The 7994-nt window shown below is 47.4% G+C and overlaps 1 non-coding gene across 1 annotated transcript; it reads left to right on the top strand.

Annotated features, from left to right (window-relative positions):
- Positions 1-7340: 7340 nt before the first annotated feature.
- TRNAS-AGA (transfer RNA serine (anticodon AGA)) lies at positions 7341-7422 on the top strand. The gene has a single exon. It is a non-coding gene; the product is annotated as a tRNA-Ser (tRNA).
- Positions 7423-7994: the final 572 nt, after the last annotated feature.

The following is a 7994-nucleotide window of genomic DNA, read 5'->3' on the forward strand; positions in this document are numbered from 1 at the left end:
GCTGCTCTTAACAATTCCAAAATAAAAAAATACAAATAAAAAAGACTGTTTCAGCTAATCTATTATGTCATAATCTGCTCTGAGTAAACGTGATGGGACACCTCATATTATGCACTACTCTTAGTGACACTCTCCAATGGATCCCCATCCTCCACCCACCATGAGGTAGGTAAGAGTGGATCATTATTATCCCTACTTGAAAGAGGGAGAACCTAAGGCTGAGAAAGGAGAACGGACTTGTCTTAGGTCACACAGCCAGGCAGTGGCAGAGTTGGGAATAGGACCCAAGAGCCCTGATTTTCAAACCAACCATCGAATCTTGAATTTCAGACATTGAATGACCTGAATAATGTGCTCTCAGATGAGCTCCAGACCAACAACAGTGCACAGTAATTATTCAGCAAGTATTTGAGGAGAACTGCAATGTTAGAGAGAATCATCAACTGCTCAGAGACAATTAATGCAGAGAAGCCACAAAATATGTCAAACATAGAACTGGTTCTGACTTATTTCCTTGTTCTTAAAAGAGAACAACATGGACCTGAGTCTCCTCCCTGTCAATAACCCCCTGCTCAGCCAATCAGGATAGAGACTGAGGATGGGAGGCTGAGGATTCTTACCAGAGAGCCCAAAAGATGGCCCAGGTGACTGCTGGGGATCACTGCCCAAGCACTATTTCAGTCCCACATTTTTGGGTGGATCTCTCACAGTGGGAGCTGCAGAGCACTCCCCCGCAACACACACACACACACAGAAGCACACCTCCTGGTGTTGAGAGGGGAATAGGAAAAAGGAGATAAGAAGCAAGAGAAGAAGAGAAAGGAGGGAAGGATGGATGGAGGAAAAGCTGAAACAAAAAGGACAAACCCTTATGTCCGCACTGATTCTAAGGGACAAAATCCCAGGTGCGCAATAAAATTCTGCCTCCTTAAGCTCGGGTTTTCCATGTCTAGAATTCAACTCTCACCAGATGGATCAGACTGAACAGGTTTCAAACCTCCAGGAGGCTCTTACCTTCTAAACAGGGACGGCTGTTTTCTAGTAAAATCACTACAAGGGAAGGAGAAAACTCGAAAGAGGTTCCTCCTGGTGCTCACATCTGTGAACCCGAATACTTTATCAGTCCTCAAGGAGAGACCTGGAGAAGGAGACTTGCTGACGCAAAGCCACAGGGGTCTCTGAGGTTTCCCTGGCCCCTCGCCCCTGTCCTGCCTGGCTGATGTCAGCATCTCTCTGTGAGGTCACCACCTCCCCACCACCTTTGACCAATAGTCTGAGGTCCTGCAAAAGGCCTTTGTGATGTCACTGCCACACCCCTCCCTTGCTGTGCTAATGTCCTACCCCAAGCCAGGCACTTTGGAGGTTTGAGCTACTCCCTGTGGATCACCCCACTCAAGGAGTGTTCGTTCTAGGCAGCAAGCCGGCTAGACAGTAAAACATCAGATGCTGCTCCCAATGCTACGCTCCGTTTTTCAGAAATTAGTCGACTTTATGGCCAGAAGAAACCATTAGAGCATCTAATCATATAATCATAGAATATTAGGGTTGGAAGGGACCTCAGGAAGTCATCTAGTCCAATCCACTGCTCAAAGCAGGACCAATCCCCAACTAAATCATCCCAGCCAGGGCTTTGTCAAGCCTGCCCTTAAAAACCTCTAAGGAAGGAGATTCCACCACCTCCCTAGCCATCCCATTCCAGTGCTTCACCACCCTCCTAGTGAAAAAGTTTTTTCCTAATATCCAGCCTAAACCTCCCCCACTGCAACTTGAGACCCTTACTCCTTGTTCTCTCATCTGCTACCAATGAGAACAGTCTAGGTCCATCCTCTTTGGAACCCCCTTTCAGGTACTTAAAAGCAGCTATCAAATCCCCCTTCAGTCTTCTCTTCTTCAGACTAAACAAGCCCAGTTCCCTTAGCCTTTCCTCATTAGTCATGCGCTTCAGACCCCTGATCATTTTTGTTGCCCTCTGCTGGACTGTTTCCAATTTTTCCACATCCTTCTTGTAGTGTCGGGCCCCAAACTGGACACAGTACACCAGATGAGGCTTCACCAATGCCGAATAGAGAGGAATGATCACATCCCTCGATCTGCTGGCAATGCCCCTACTTATACAGCCCAGAATGCCGTTAGCCTTCTTGGCAACAAGGGCACACTGTTGACTCATAGCCAGCTTCTCGTCTAGTGTAACCCCTAGGTCCTTTTCTGCAGAACTCCTTCCTAGCCATTTGGTCCCTAGTCTGTAACAGTGAATGGGATTCTTCCGTCCTAAGTGCAGGACTCAGCACTTGTCCTTGTTGAACCTCATCAGGTTTCTTTTGGCCCAGTTCTCTAATTTGTCTAGGTCCCTCTGTATCCTATCCCTACCCTCCAGTGTATCTACCACTCCTCCCAGTTTAGGGTCATCTGCAAACTTGTTGAGGGTGCAATCCACACCATCCTCCAGATCATCAATGAAGATATTGAACAAAATCAGCCCCAGGACCGACCCTTGGGGCACTGCGCTTGAAACCGGCTGCCAACTAGACATGGAGCCGTTGATCACTACCCATTGAGCCTGACGATCTAGCCAGCTTTCTATCCACCTTACAGTCCATTCATCCAGCCCACACTTCTTTAACTTGCTGGCAAGAATACTATGGGAGACCATATCAAAAGCTTTGCTAAAGTCAAGGAATAGCACATGCACTGCTTTCCCCTCATCCACAGAGCCAGTTATCTCCTCATAGAAGGTAATTAGGGTTAGTCAGGCATGACTTGCCCTTGGTGAATCCATGCTGACTGTTCATGATCACTTTCCTCTCCCCTAAGTGCTTCAGAATTGATTCCTTGAGGACCTGCTCCATGATTTTTCCAGGGTCTGAGGTGAGACTGACTGGTCTGTAGTTCCCTGGATCCTCCTTCTTCCCTTTTTATAGATGGGCACTACAGTAGCCTTTTTCCAGTCATCCGGGACCACCCCTGATCACCATGAGTTTTCAAAGATAATGGCCAATGGCTCTGCAATCACATCCGCCAACTCCTTTAGCACCCTCGGATGCAGCGCATCCGGCCCCGTGGACATGTGCTCATCTCCAGTTTTTCTAAATAGTCCCGAACCACTTCTTTCTCCACAGAGGGCTGGTCACCTTCTCCCCATGCTGTGCTGCCCAGTGCAGCAGTCTGGGAGCTGACCTTGTTTGTGAAGACAGAGGCAAAAAAAGCATTGAGTACATTAGCTTTTTCCACATCCTCTGTCCACTAAGTTACCTCCCTCATTCAGTAAGGGGCCCACACTTTCCTTGACTTTCTTCATGTTACTAACATACCTGAAGAAAGCCTTCTTGTTACTCTTAACATCTCTTGCTAGCTGCAACTCCGAGTGTGATTTGGCCTTCCTGATTTCACTCCTGGATGCCTGAGCAATATTTTTATACTCCTCCCTGGTCATTTGTCCAATCTTCCACTTCTTGGAAGCTTCTTTTTTGCAAGGATTTCACTGTTAAGCCAAGCTGGTCACCTGCCATATATACTATTCTTTCTACACATTGGGATGGTTTTTTCCTGCAACCTCAGTAAGGATTCTTTAATCCTTTAGAGGATTGGAACTGATTTCAGTGGAGTCACATGTTTGCTAGGTTTTCATGCATTTGCACAGGAAAATATTGAGTGTTTCCATTCATTTCAGGGATCCCTATTCAGTGGAACTCCTCAACATAATGGAAATGAAATTATTTTTGTTGAAAGAAGAAGTTTGTAAGGTGGCAAAGGGACTTGAACCAAGACCCCTTTGATTTTCAGTCAAATACTCTACTACTGAGTTACACCCCCATGGCTGCTGTGGAGGTAAATCGGTGATCTTAAAGATTTTGAAGGACAGGCCCTGCCTCAGAGATCTCCTTTACTCTTCCCAGACCACAGTGCTTTTAAAAATGGGGTTTGATTAAACTTATAGATATATGGAGACACCACAGCTTGCACACCCACCCACATAGCTTCCCCCAGTGACATAGCTACCACCTCTCGGGGAGATGGATTAACTACACGGACGGGACAGCTCTCTCCCCTCTGCTTAGAGCATCTTCATTCTTTATGAATAGGTAGGAAAGAACCTCCTGAATGGACAGTAACCAATTTATCAAATATTGCTGGGTCTGCATTCAATATGGGTAACTGGTCGTATTGGGCTGGATTAGTAGGAGCATTTCCAGCAGATCGAGAGAAGTGATTATTCCCCTCTCTTCAGCACTGGTGAGGCCACATCTGGAGCATTGTGTCCAGTTTTTGCCCTCCCACTACAGAAACAAATTGGAGAGAGTCTAGGGGAGGGCAACAAAAATGATTAGGGGTCAGTGGACTTACGAGGAGAGGCTGAGGGCACGGTCACCCGGGGGGGGGCAAGTGGGGCAATTTACCCCAGGCCCTGCAGGGATCCCATGAGAATATAGTATTCTATAGTATTGCAACTTTTTTTTATGGAAGGGGCACCCAAAATTGTTTTGCCTCAGGCCCCCTGAATCCTCTGGGCAGTTCTGTCCACTCCACCCCCTTGACTCATTCTCCTCCCTCTGAAGCCCCACCTGTGCTCTGCTCTCACTCCCATTTGGCCACTTCCCACTCCTGCTCTTTCTCTTTGGCTGAGGCCTGCTGGTCCACCTTTTGCTTGCTCCTCTCCTCCCAGAAGGCCTCCTTGTGTCTCTCCACCCCCGCCCCCAAGGTCTGCCTGCTGCCCCCACCTCTCTGCCCTTCCCCTGAGACTCACCCTGCCCAGCACTCACACCTCTCTATCCCCTCCCCTGACCTGCCCTGTCCACCACCCACACCTCTTTGCCCCACCCATAAGACTGGCCCTGCCCACCACTTGCACCTCTCTGCCCCTCACCTGAGACCCGCCCTGTCCACCTCTTTCCTTGGTCATCTCTTGTTATTCCTTGAAACATCAAGGATGGAATAAAAAGCTGAGTTTACTCCAGGGTGAGGAAGGAAAGGAACCACCAACCCCCTGGCAAAGCTCAGTGCCCCAGAGAAAACCTGCCCCCTGCTATTGCAATCCCTGATGTGCTGGGGATATGATGGTAAAGGAACTGTCTGAATGATCAAGGCAGGAAATGGACAACAATCTACAGGAACATCATTGACCACAAACACACTCTCCTCATAGACTCATAGACTCATAGGTCAGAAGGGACCAATATGATCATCTAGTCTGACCTCCTGCACAAGGCCGGCCACCGAACCCCACCCATCCAATTTTATAACAACCCCTAACCCAGGACTGAGTTATTGAAATCCTCAAAATTGGTTTGAAGACCTCAAGCTGCAGAGAATCCACCAGCAAGCGACCCATGCCCCATGCTGCAGGGGAAGGCAAAAAACCTCCAGGGCCCCTGCCCATCTGCCCTGGAGGAAAATTCCTTCCCGACCCCAAATATGGCGATCAGCAAAACCCTGAGCATGTGGGCAAGACTCACCAGCCAGCACCCAAGAAGGAATTCTCTGCAGTAACTCAGTTCCCATCCCATCCAACATCTCCCCGCAAACCATTGAGCAGACCTATCTGGTGGTAATCCAAGATCAATTGCCCAAATTAACGATCCTATCATAACATCCCCTCCATATACTTATCAAGCTTTGTCTTAAAGCCAGAAAAGTCTTTTGCCCCCACTACTTCCCTCGGAAGGCTGTTCCAGAACTTCACTCCCCTAATGGTTAGAAACCTTCGTCTAATTTCAAGTCTAAACTTCCTAATATCCAGTTTATACCCATTCGTCCTCGTGCCTACATTAGTACTAAACTGAAATAATTCCTCTCCCTCCCTAACGTTAACCCCCTTGATATATTTATATAGAGCAAGCATATCCCCCTGCAGCCTTCTTCTGGCCAGGCTAAACAAGCCAAGCTCTTTGAGTCTCCTTTCATAAGGCAATTTTTCCATTCCTCGGATCATCCTAGTAGCCCGTCTCTGAACCTGTTCCAGTTTGAATTCATCCTTCTTGAACATGGGACACCAGAACTGCACACAGTATTCCAGATGGGGTCTCACCAACGCCTTATATAACGGTACTAACACCTCCTTATCCTTGCTGGAAATACCCCACCTGATGCATCGCAAAATCGCATTTGCTTTTTTTACAGCCGTATCACATTGGCGACTCATAGTCATCCTGCTATCAACCAATACCCCAAGGTCCTTCTCCTCCTCTGTCGCTTCCAACTGATGCGCCCCCAACGTATATCTAAAATTCTTATTATTAATTCCTAAGTGCATGACCTTGCACTTTTCACTATTGTATTTCATCCTATTTCTATTACTCCAGTTTACAAGGTGATTCAGATCTTCCTGAATAGTATCCCTGTCCTTCTCCGTGTTAGCAATACCTCCCCAGTTTGGTGTCATCCGCAAACTTTATTAGCACATTCCCGCTCTTTGTGCCAAGGTCATTAATAAAAAATGTTAAATAAGATCGGTCCCAAAACCGATCCTTGAGGGACTCCACTAGTGACCTCCTTCCAGTCTGACAGTTCACCTTTCAATACGACCCGCTGGAGTCTCCCCTTTAACCAGTTCCTTATCCACCTTACAACTTTCATATTCATCCCCATCTTTTCCAATTTAACTAACAGTTCACCATGCGGAACCGTGTCAAACGCCTTACTGAAATCGAAGTAAATTATATCTACCGCATTTCCTTTATCTAAGTAATCCGTCACCTTCTCAAAGAAGGAGATCAGATTGGTTTGACACGATCTACCTTTAGTAAATCCGTGTTGCAATTCGTCCCAATTACCATTGACCTCTATGTCCTTAACTACTTTCTCCCTTAAAATTTTTTCCAAGACCTTACATGCTACAGACGTCAAGCTAACAGGCCTATAATTACCCGGATCACTTTTATTCCCTTTCTTAAAAATAGGAACTACATTAGCAATCCTCCAGTCATACGGCACAACCCCCGAGTTTATCGATTGCTTAAAAATTCTCGCTAACGGGCTCGCAATTTCACGCGCCAGTTCCTTTAATATCCTCGGATGGCGATTGTCCGGGCCCTCCGACTTTGTCCCATTGAGCTGTTCACGTACGGCCTCTACCTCAGTTGCGGTAATATCCACTTCCATATCCACATTCCCATTTATCATCCCTCCATCATCGCTAGACTCCTCACTAGTCTTATTAAAAACTGAGGCAAAGTACTTGTTTAGATGTTGGGCCATGCCCAGGAATTCTTGCAGTTCAGCCAGGGACACACTTACACAATGGCACAGCAGTGTGTGTGTTGTGGAAGCTGGTCTGAGGGAACAATTGGAATTGATCACTCAGTGAGAACAGAACTGGAGTGTAGTGAGAGACACATTTCAAGCAAGTAGTTGTGGCTGAGCGGTTAAGGTGATGGGCTAGAAATCCATTGGGGTCTCCCTGAACAGGTTCAAATCCTGCCAACTACGGAGGAAGTTGTGGTTCTTCAGTTTCAACAAAGCTGGGTCTTGTCTCACTCTCAAGCTATATCTACACTATTGGGTAATGTGGCTTTAAAGTGTTTCAATTAAACAGCTGTTGCATGTCCACACTATGCCCCTTGTGTCACCAGAGCACATCCAGGCTAGACTCTTGGATGGCCACAGAGAGCAGTGCATTGTAGAGAGCAGTGCATTGTGGGTAGCTGTGCAACTGGCTGCGGGTGCTTTGGGAAGGGTTTGCAAAGCCTCATGGGCTGGTACAGCATCACATGATGCAGGTTTCTCTATCCCATTGTTCCATGGGAATCCTACTAGATTGCCAGCTGCTTTTCAACTGCAATGTGCCTGGTGGGGTAGAGAGTGTGTTTGTGTGTGTGGGGAGAGGGATTGTGTGGGCACACTGTCTCTAAGTTCAGACAGCTGCTGCAAGCAACCAGTCCTGAGGCAGGGGGAAGGGGACAGCCCCAACATCAGCCACTGTTTCCCTCACTGGCTCAGCTCAGCACAGCAGCCTCTGTGACACACACACACTGCTGCCTGCTTAGCTCTGTGTCAGGGGT

Source organism: Gopherus flavomarginatus, chromosome 3 (assembly GCF_025201925.1).
Source record: "Gopherus flavomarginatus isolate rGopFla2 chromosome 3, rGopFla2.mat.asm, whole genome shotgun sequence".
Taxonomy (NCBI): Eukaryota; Metazoa; Chordata; order Testudines; family Testudinidae; genus Gopherus; species Gopherus flavomarginatus.